This window comes from Manduca sexta, unplaced genomic scaffold (assembly GCF_014839805.1).
Source record: "Manduca sexta isolate Smith_Timp_Sample1 unplaced genomic scaffold, JHU_Msex_v1.0 HiC_scaffold_2283, whole genome shotgun sequence".
Classification (NCBI taxonomy): Eukaryota; Metazoa; Arthropoda; class Insecta; order Lepidoptera; family Sphingidae; genus Manduca; species Manduca sexta.
In genome coordinates this window covers 1807-12974 of record NW_023593232.1, presented here as the reverse complement: position 1 = coordinate 12974, position 11168 = coordinate 1807, and the positions used below count along the sequence as shown (strand labels likewise).

Genomic DNA, 11168 nt, shown 5'->3' with positions numbered 1-11168 from the left:
AGCAAATTAATAAATGAATACCATATTCGAGAGCGGTAGCCGACGCGGCGACGGCTAGGCGGTGGCACACCTGCGTGCGCGCATCTCGATGTTTCCAATACAAAATAAACTTTACTGCTTTGGTACAAGGTTAAATTTTGGTTTGTGATAGAAAATTCTCTCATTACGGATCACGGATGTAACAAACAAACTATACAAAACTATGTGCCTTCACAGCAAACTCGGCTTTTACGGCCTATGGATGATTATAAAGATTCCGTTGTTGGAGATATGAACATTTTTTTTGTTGAAAGTATGCGTACGTGATGTCCAGTCTAAAGAAAGTTGTATTTCTTCATTATTTATTACAAGATTATCTACAGACGTCAGTCTAATTGATGAATTACACTTTTTTGTGTAGACATTTCTAAAGCCTTTTTAAAAAACTTTTAATTTTGATGTGGAAAGCTTTTGCGGCATTAATGATCTAAGGACATTTGAATAGTATTATATGTGTAAGTCGCAAATAAGAGTCTTAAGTTAACATCATTTGTTGTCAACTTCATAATAAATAACTCCGTAACGGTATTTGGCTTATTTATACGACGTGCTGAAATGTCGTCAGCAGTTACCTATATTATAATTCGGATACGTTTTTTTTAAATCGCAAATCTTTTTGCAGGTAAACTATATCTATATATATAAAAATGAATCCCTATTTCCCTTGGTCACGCCATCACGCGTGAACGGTTGGACCAATTTCATTATTTTTTGTTGTTGTTGTGTTTGTTATTGTCAGGAGAAGGTTCTTATGAAAGAGAAAAATCAAAAAATTGCGCGGAAAATTAGAAAAATTAAGTAAACTTAACGAAAATATAAATTTTATATAACTGTCAATTGTTTGAAAAAACTGTCAGCGATTGACAGAATGCGCGCTGCAAATTCATAGTGAAGACGGGAAAACGTCTGTCGGGTCAACTAGTACTTTATACATAAAACTGCCATTCTCAGCATTTGCTTATAATCAACTATTATAATACTTCCAACTCTTCCCTATCTTTCTATTTGATTAATTTCGTTGCGGCATAATGACAAATTAGTTTTCCCTGAGAATCGCCGAGCTTCACCGCTCGGTGTTATAAAATGCGTGCCACTGCCGATCCTGGCTTACAGGAGTTGTAGAGAAGGGTGTGAGGGCGGGAAAGTCTCTACAATCATCTATAAAAGCTCTTTCGCCTTGCAAATCATTGGTTATTCGTATATTACATACACTCGGATTACCAGCGTTTTAACTAATTTGTTTTTTTGCGCGTCTGTTTTGAATCTGTCAAGGGACAAAATATAGATTAAAATGTTGCTTCCTCGGTAATAAAAATTATTTTAAATGGCCTAAAGTGATTTATAGTCACAACGTTCTTGTCACGCGGTACTAATTGCACACGTGCCAAAAGATTGCTGGATATGGACTAGGTCTTTATCAGACCAACATTTTCTTGATTATTTTGATACTTAGAGTTATAGTACATTTCAATAGAAACTTTAATTTGTAATCTATATATGTTATGTCAATATACATTTAGGCGAGTGCCTACTAAATGCTGTTAATTAGATAATAGCAAGTTGTATACTGTAAATGTATTTTTGAAAGTCACGGATAGATGGCGCTGATGAATTTGTACGTTTTGTAAGATTTAGTTTTTTAATAATCATTAGTTACTACATATTTTGTACTGGCTTGCATTTCAATGTGTGGTAATTAAACTATAAATAAGTTTCATATACTTATATGAATTATAAGTGATTAAATTATTTTAATAAATGTAAAAAACTAAAATATCCTAACTTGCGGTAGCAACATTTTTTTAAATGCTAACATATATACTAAAATGCGCGTCATAAGGTGAGGGTTCTGACCAGTTCGACTTCCGGGGTTACACACAGAACTCTTCGTGGTTCCCTTCACCCTGTGGAAAGTCCCCGGAGACAGGGCGGAAAGCGTCACACCTTGATGGTGCGAGCCGGGTCAGCGCCGTAGGGGGGGTTTACCTGCGCGGGAGCTGCATCCGAGCATTGCTCAGAGCAAAGGTAATGTCGATTTAAACCAAATGGGGCTTACTCGGTCTGGAAACCTCTTTTTTTTCAATACTCACATATATACTCTTTTATTAATCAAAGGCATACTTCGACACGCTAACACATTTTATTTTTATCCTTATAGTGGCATGCGCAATTTTTTTATGCATTTTACAGAAACTATTTTGGTATAGGTAGTTTGTAAAACCGTGTGTATGACTGACGTCGCGTTGACTCCTCGACGGACTCGATGTTTTTGTAAAATAATAATTTTCGTACAAAAATATATGTGTTGACCTGATTAATTTATCTAATCTAATGTTTTTTTTCCGATTAGAGTTTTTAATAGGTAATAATATAATTAAGCAACCTAACGACATGGCTCATAAATTCTTGGATAGATCTCAGTTTGTACTGTTCATTGACTTTCAGCTTATGATCTCCTCAAGCACCTAAAATGAGATGTAAAAAATGGATTTCTGCATAATGGTAATGAAATAATACATAAATGAAAACTTTAAAAATAATTATCAAAGTGTAATTTTACCTATAAATTCAAAATTATTTGTGCTTGTACTAGAGTTATGTGATCAGCAGCATTTAATCAAAAATTGTCAAACATTGTTAATCACTTATTAATTTCCATGTTATTTTGATTCTGATTTTCATATTATAATTTGATATGTAACGGAAAATCATAAATCATAGGTATTACTCAAATAAATGAGGGGCAAGCAAATAATTTGTACGTTTAATAATTAAAATATAATAATTAAACCAAATTAATGATATGAAAAAAAATATATAAAAAAAAAGTTTAACTAAACCTTATTAAAAAAAAGAAAAAGACCTTGCAAGTAATGCCCCCAGAGAGATTTGAACTCTCGACCCCTGGTTTACAAGACCAGTGCTCTAACCCCTGAGCTATGGAGGCGATGGGTAAACTGTTGAAATTATAATATAGATTTAGCAATAACTAACAGTTTTTAAAAATGTATTAGATGTTGTTGGATACATAAAAATTAAACATGTATAGATACCTAACAAATTCATATCGTGGAGTGTATGATTAACGTGCTAATATCTTTGATGCAGCGATGGTCGTCAATATGTTAAAACCAACCTTATATATTATATTTAGCTTTGTTCAAATACGAAGTAGATGCAGTAGATTAAACATTTTAAATATTTCCATAATATTAAAAGTATTCTGATCAAATAATTTTTATTCATAAAAAACCGTAAATGAGTAGCTTTTTAATAATTTTCAGACATACGCACACACTCAGGCTTTTTATCCTCGAAGGGACAAGCAGAGACGCCACAGCAAACCCACATACTGCTGTGTGTATTACAACCCATGACGTGATAGGTGGCGACCTTATCGCCACATCGGGCACGAATTCTAGACACCGGGCTGATATTGAGTACCTACAAAACCCTGCATCACTGCCCGACCCGAGAATCAAATCCGAGATTTCAGCACTGCAGTCGTACGCGTACCGTATAACAATTACGCCAATAAGGCAGTTTCGAGCAGTACTTTTAAGTTAGTACTAAATTTGATTAAACCATTATACATATAATTAAGACTATAGGTAAATACCTATATTAATACATATATTTATACAATCCAAAACATTTTCCACGGATAAATTAAAGTAGAATTATACGGGTGGTGACGACATAGCGACATTAAATGAAACCACATACCGAGTATCACGTTAGTAGTACGTATACCAAAAATTATCAAATTACAATCAATGGTTTAGCCGCAGGAATTATTTTTCACTTTAACGATTTTAGAACATGATGTATATGCATTATGATTTAGCCACGCAAGTTCATTAGGTCATTCACCTCAAAACAATTTCATTTACCTACATGCGTAATACAACTAAGTACAATGTGCTACTCGCTACTCAGAAATAATATTACAATATTTTATTGTATTGCTGGTTGTATTTAGACCTAATCACCATAAAGATAACATTATTATTATTAGCAAAGAAAGATTGCCAAGGCGCACCACTTGTTTTGTGAACTGGTAAGATAGCTACGTTGTCAATTCGACATTTTTGTCTAAACATGTAGGTAAGTGTAGGCCATAATACCAGGTGTAAGGGAAGCGCTACCGAAAACGAAGACAGCGCGATCGAATGATTAGCTCTCCGAAAGAAGAGAACGTTCTTATACAGCGTTACGTATGGATAGATAAACGAAACTATTAATTAGAAACAAAATTCAATATTATAAAAAAATATCATAATGTAAGTTGTGAGACGCACATCAGCTGATGCTCCGCGGCGCGGCGGCCGACGATTTGTCGGCATTTCTTTTGTAGTTCGTACGCGTGTGTATTAGTTTTGATTAAATGTTCAAGTGTTTACATGAAATGTGAACCTAGTGACCATGACCACCATTTTTTAGAGTACGTTCATGAATGAAATTTTACGCTCAAAAGGGAACGCCAAATAAGTACGTACGTACGCCTCTTACTTGCAGTGCCTACAGGTCAGATGAGGTTAATAAACAATATTATAAAGGCTGGTGTGTTTAATTTAGATTATTTTCGCATTTAGTTTGTTTGAAAAATTAGATTCTTGTAGTTTTGCGTAATAACTTTTTTGATAATTTTAGAGTGTTTTGATCAACTAGTGGGGTTCGTGTTTTCATTTAATGTCGTTATGTCATCACCACTCTGTATAATACAATATAACCTCTACCTTATGTTGTTATAAATAAAAAAATAATGAAGCTTTTAAACTAGGATGATAACAATAATAGAAAAGAATGAAAGCATAATGTGTGTACACCTACCTCTTTAGTCTCTGCACCACCTAAAGGTTGACTGGTAGAGAATGCCTTTGGCCTTACGTCCGCCTGTATACTCTTTGTATATAAAGTGTAATAAATAAATAAATAAATAAATATGTATTTTACATGAAACTGTAAATATGTTGAGCTTGTGATATAGGTAGGTTGTGACTTGCTTGCTGTATGTCTGTATGACTGTGCTTTTTATATACAGAGATCGTAATTTAATTCAATAAAATATGATATACATATGAGTGTTTGTGTTCTAAATAAATAAAAAAGATCAGAAACTGCGCACATTTTAGGTTTTAAAAGTGTCTCAACGCAGATGGCTCTTTATAAAGAGAAACTGCGCAAATACAAAGCCACCGTCATTCTATAAGCATTACGGGTGTTTATTTACCGTAGAATTGATAGTAAATGATTCTTATTTCAACCGACAGATGTAGGTTTGTTACAAACAGTTAGGTTGCGTCGCGTGGGCGCCACCACGTACATTTGAATTTTAAAACTCGTTGTGATATTTTTATATGTCGTAAAAGTCAACACCATATAAATATTTTATAAATTATGACGCTATGATTTAGATAGTCGATAATCTTAATGTTAACATGCGGACGTTTTGTAAGAAGTTGTTTGGTGGCTACTGGATTTTAGCTATGGTGTATACATTGACAACTACTTTGTAATTTAATAAATCATTTGGTAATTTCAAGACATTCTAAAATCATGTTCTGGGTGTTATATGTTTTGTAAGAGCTTTATTACTTTAATAGCAATGATAGAGCAATCAGACAGCCAGTCGGTTGCATTGCTCATTAACCGAAGTTTATTACAACTTGGAAAAGTAGTGCTGAATCAATAAAGTTGAATATAAAACTAATGAGGGAGGTATTTCAGATTTTTTATAATACAATCCGACAAAGGAGTAAGTCACACCATGTAAAGAAATCTCTGCCACGAATAAAAATATTACAAAAATTATCTTCGCGGCGTTTGGAATTTGTTTTCTCACATATCATACAAAAATAGGAGCCTTGCACTTATGCCTAAAAGAATAAAGGCGAGTTGTGTGTTCTTTTACAAAATTTTGGATTAGGGATTAGGGAAGCAAGGATAGCTGCGCCTAAGGAATTGTTACGTCACGACAAGCTGCCGTTTTACGCAAGCCTTTTAAACATGCCTGCACACGTTCTTAACATCCATATCTTTATTATCAACTGTTCATAAACATAAGGTTAATCAGTAGTAAGGTTAAAGATTAAAAAAAGGATTTGCATCGGATGTACTCACTCATTAGACACTGCATCGAGATCACCATATGTCAATCCAAATGTGGTAGTGATGTGTGACGGATTGTAAGAAAAACTTTGCATGTCCTCACCTAATATGGCGGACGATTGAGGACTTCTACCATCTCGTTAGTTACTAGCGAAATTGAAGGTCTTAAAACAATGGCCATAAGGGGAACATTTAATTCGTCCTGGGTGGCATTGTTAAAAAAAAATAATTCCATTGTTTGGATTTTTAATACATCATTGATATTCTTTACATCAATGTACATTGTATAAGAATGTGTAAAAAGAATGTAATTTTTCGAAGAAATTTCAGCTTCATTGGTCGTGTTCGAACCGTTGCAATGCCGACGTAACCCATTATTTTATTACCAAATTAAAGCAAATTACAATCGTGTATTAGTGTATTAAAAGATGTTAAACTTAAATGTTATAATTTTAGAACACAAATTAGAAGTGCCGTAGCTTTAATAACGCAATTTCCTGCGTCACTCTTTTAAGGGTTTTTATAGAGCCATTGCACATCGATAATGATCTTTCATTGAAATTACGCGTGTAATCGCAAATTGCCAATAAAATATTAAGAATCTGGGTTCATCAAAACTTCAATTCTGATAATAGTTTATTAACGAGGTCAATGCTACTTCAGAAGTCGTTTACAATTCGTTTCACACTAATTCATCGTTTTAAGTTTAATTAAAGCAACTGTTTTTACTCGACTATTGAATTACTTTTGTTTTTATTGAAGTTAATAACAGATATAATTTCTCTGTATTGAAGAATAATGGTTACCTTGGTTATTCAGTTCTTTTTATTGACAGTTTTTTTTTATAGTAAACTACATACGGCCCTGTCTGTCTGTGTACAAAAATAGTATTTAAGGAAAATAATGAAGGGGAATATATATTTGGCGCCTTTTTTGACAATACTTCTTTCTCATTATTCTGTTTTGGTATGTTATTTTAATTAATTTAGTCTTTCTGTTCTCGTAATAAACTTTCTCATGCTTTCATAGCAAGCATGTGTGCATACCTCGTATAATTTAAAATAACTATGCGTGTTTGTCACCAACGGTAAACAAATCATTTACGGAACGGCAATGGTCACGACAATTAAAAAATCCGCAATCACAACTTTCTTCAATACATCAATCGTGTAACTACATCCAATAAAGCACCTAACGTACCATTTACTGGTCGATCTGGTTCGGAAATTGGCCATCATTACGCTGTCCGTTTATGGACGCCGGGCCCGGAGAGCCGCCGGCACATACTCTCTGACCGCAAACGTGCGCTACTCAATAATTTACTGTGCGTCTATGCTCGAAACGATGCGAGTTATGTCACCATCTATTTTATGAGTTCGATATATATTATAAATATTGGATTTCTTTTACGAATTTTTTGGGGTGTGTACATATTTGTGTCCTATTAGCATCATTCATCATCATCAGCTTGGATTACCCATAAAATCGTATAAAAATAATATGCCAGTTTTACAAGGTAAAATAGAAAGCGCAGTTTCTAATTGCAAACGGGATGCACTCATCAAAACTCGTTTCACTTGAACACGTCTCAAATAACACGTGTTGATGGAAAGTGCAGTAATATTATGCAAAATCTTTGTAAACAGCTTTCATAACACTATCATCTTACAGAGACTGTTTTCTAATTGTAAAAACTTTATAAACAGGTTTTATTTAAATAATATTCTTAATTAGTATTTATTTTTTTAGCAATATACTAGAAAAACTGTATTGCGCCGACTCTATATTTAGGTGGGCATAGGATAGGTGGTAGAACAGAATTAGAACAATAAATAAACTTCCTTTATATGGAAGATATGTGATATGTTTACGCGAATGTTAGACATTAAAATTAAACAATTATATGGCTGCCAGATTTTCGGCGTAGATTAGACCACCGACAGCTAAAATTTAAAAAGTTGCATAATTGTAAAATGTAGGTAGATATTGAAACTTTGAATTTGTGGATGAACAACACCTCAGTCACCCTCGTGAACACGAAGGCTGCAAAGTCTTTGAAAAGTCGGGAGAAAACTAAAACATTAAAACCGCGTTAAAATCCGAAAAATAGTTCAATTTTAATATTTCATAACCCCTGATTTTAAAATGTACTATGCTAGCAAAACGCGTATACCAACAGTTTTTTCAAAAAATCGATTGACACAATAAATCATTCAATTTTTTAATATCTGGAAACCTTTCATAATATCGAATATATTGAAAATTAGCTCCCACCGCACCGGTAATGCGCTCTCGTTTTTTCTTGCCTGCTTATTTACGCGCAAGTAGTAATTTAATTGGAACCAATGTGGGTGAAACTTTTACTGGTCGCAAGTAACTGTACAGCTGATAAACAGTTTTGATAACGTTAATGTTTAAATGAATTCCACGCGCTTATTAGCGAACCGAAAATAATTTTATACCTTATATATTGGATATTTTAAATTTCTTATCTCACCTGGACTGCATTTTTCGTAAATTATTGTGTATTTTTAATAAGGTCATATTCGCTTGAATAGGTATGCCTTAAACTACTATAGTCTTGTTACATTAAATACAAATAAATGCGGTTTCCCTCTTAAATATCATAAAAAATCCTCGACAATTTACGTCACAAAGTGCACCGGACGCGATATGCGCCGCGCATAACTACGCAGTTGGCCAAGTATTAAAAACCAAAATGGCCATGGTTACTACATTTCGAGGCATCAAGACATTACACAAAATGAGATGGAAGATATCATACTTTACGATGCTACATATTAGTACCACAAAACTATTTAAATATGTATGACCCGCGGGAACATGACTTAGGATGTTGTTAATCGTAGATGATTTCTCGTTTCTCCGCCTTTTTATAGCATGGCTGTAGGCGGGAGATTATCCAAGTACAGCCATGTAAACTGATGGTTTAATCATTGCATAGATTATTGTGATAGTGCTGGTTAGAACTTCCTTATACATGACTTAATTAACCGGCTTTAAGTCCACTTGAGATGTCAGGAAACATTTGACTTAATGAGGAAACCTCTTTCCGATATTACTTTATTATGTTTGTTCAGATCTAGATCTTGCGTCTCTTGGGGATACTCTAGGATTAAGTACGATTCTGCAATTTACGAGGACATTAATTGATACTTTCATACTATTATAAAGTCCTAAGTTGCCGAAAGAACATTGCTATTTTCAGCATATTTTATCAACACCGGCTTTGAATAACGTAAAGCAAAAATTCGAAATTTAAAATAAAACTTGTTACGAAACAGAATTTTGGATACGTATAAAATTTTGGCAATAAATAATCATGCCCAAATACCGCTCGACGAACTTCGCGACCAATCAAAAAGCAGGAAATTGGAACCTTACCAAATAAGCAAGCTGTATCAATAATTTTGACACAATTGTGTAAGTTATTACCGAGAGTGCAGTTCACGTGCGCAGTAAACGACAGCACTGAAAGGTGGGTTTGATAGGCAATTAAATTAGTCAGCAGTTCATATTAATGACGACGGCGAAAACTCCATGTAAAATACTGGCAGTCACTGGGTTTTCGATGAATTTATAAGAAATAATTCTAAGAATGAGCATTACGATTTAAAATACGTAGAAAAGTTATTACGTCTAAATTCTGTAATGCGAGACAAATGCTAAAATAGTTACCAGAAAAAAAAATAAGCTGACTACTAGCATTTACGAATCTCCTTTTTTGGAAATTCTTAGATTTACATTTTTGATGTACGAATAATCTTTTTTCATAAATGTGGTTTTCCTATAAATAATTCCACATTAAGTAAAACATGTGAATAGCAAAACATTTGTATTAATTCAAAATACGTTTTCGTCACAGCATGTCTCCATCCTCTACCTTTGCATTCTGCACATCATATTCCAATCTAGTATCGCTGGTACATGCTTACCTGTTACAAAAAGTTTGGTTGTCTGTAGCTAATTTAAGGATATCGTATCCGAATAAATAATTACAATACACAAAACTCACATATAATTGTGTTCGACTTGGGAATTGAAATCAGGACTTTTTCAGTCCTTAACCCTTATGCCCCATTCAAACCTTAAAATAATTATCAAATTAACTAACTCGAGGAAAAATAAAATTATACCTACTAAACACCAAATCAATTGTTTTATTGTCCAAACATTAAATCTAAAACAACTTTAACACTGAATAGATCATCGACAAATTACAAGAAAAAATCGCAAGACACGAGGATTTAAGAAAGTAAATGTTAGCCAACAATAGGTGGGAACTCGGTTCAAATAAACGGAAAATTGCCGCAATTTTAGCTTAGAGATCGATAATATTACGTGACATGGTGCCAAATTGTAAAGCACGTGGACAATGGTTGCGATATAAAGCGTTTAGTTTACACTTTACATTGCTAGTACATAGCTAATGAACAGCGCGACCTATCTGAAAGCATTAGGATCTGTCAAATACAGTACATTAGATTTAAAGACTACATTGTTGATTTAAATGTTAAACTCTACAGTAGATTTTAATCAAGGTTGTATGCTATTTTATTAAGTTAGTAATTTTGTAAAATTTTTAACAAGTGGGACTTTTAACCACCAGATTTTTCGTTGAAATATAAATGTGGTCACGGAATGGAGCATGAAGGCTGCATAGACTTCGAAACGTCTGAGGAAATAATAATATAAATAACCGCGATGAAATCCGTAAATACTTTTATTTAAATGTCTAACATTCGCGTAAACGAGAGAAATCATTGATTTTTCGTCTTTGTCCTCTAATAATGAAGAAAGTAGATAGAGATTGTGTATTTCAATTAGACCTTTGTTAACTACTGCTTCACATCGCTTTTTACGCCTGTGCGTTCATATCATCATCATAATAATTACAACGGAATAATTATTTCGGTCATTAACGATCTGGTGTCAAATAATTTTCATCAAAGTGGAAATCTTAAGTAATTTAAATAATTGCGTAAAGGTGACGACCG

General features: G+C 33.5%; 1 non-coding gene across 1 annotated transcript; it reads right to left on the bottom strand.

The window, feature by feature from the left end:
- Positions 1 to 2913: 2913 nt before the first annotated feature.
- On the bottom strand, positions 2914 to 2986 carry Trnat-ugu. Its single transcript has one exon. It is a non-coding gene; the product is annotated as a tRNA-Thr (tRNA).
- Between the last annotated feature and the right edge of the window lie 8182 nt (positions 2987 to 11168).